Raw genomic sequence first — 695 nt, 5'->3', positions numbered from 1 at the left:
ACATATCATGGTCAAAAATATTTTGATACATGAGAACTGTCATCTGCCAAAATGTCGATTACTTGAAATTTGAATTTAGTTTAAGCGAGCCTAGACAATATTAGTATATAATATCCATATTCATGATTATGAATAAGAAAAATGTAATATCTACAATATTATTGCCAAAAACCAGCTGATATGTACCAGAAATTACAATACAAGACACAATACATGTTTGGCAGATGAATTATATAATTTAGTTTATAAATAACATAATACGACGTCCAAGTTGCATATACATATTATTTTTTTAAACTTGTGCATGTTGTATTTTGCTTTACTTTACTAAATTACAAAAAATATTTCATTTCATTTCAAAGGTCTCATGAACTAAACAACAGTGCTCACAACCAAAAAATCTAACAACGAAAGAAAATACGTTTGTTATGAATTGTCAAACATTACCTTTTATATCTAAATAGCAACGTAGTAAGAATCAAGGCGATTAAACATATTTTGCCCTCTTCTTTCAAGTATTATTTTTTAAAAATTCTTAACTTTACTTGTTTTTAGATATCGGTGGTGGGCTTTTTTCCCCGCGGATCTTTAAGCCCCGCTCTACTTTGCTTGTGATTATCAAAAGTGATTTTATATGTACATTAGTATACAAATATTTCAAAATTAATAAATATATAATAATATATTTTAATATA

This window comes from Ctenocephalides felis, unplaced genomic scaffold, assembly GCF_003426905.1.
Source record: "Ctenocephalides felis isolate EL2017-DRISC unplaced genomic scaffold, ASM342690v1 CF-g0.4_SCAFFOLD_03570, whole genome shotgun sequence".
NCBI classification, from domain to species: Eukaryota; Metazoa; Arthropoda; class Insecta; order Siphonaptera; family Pulicidae; genus Ctenocephalides; species Ctenocephalides felis.
The sequence above is the reverse complement of the archived record's forward strand: the minus strand, read 5'-3'. Positions refer to the sequence as shown.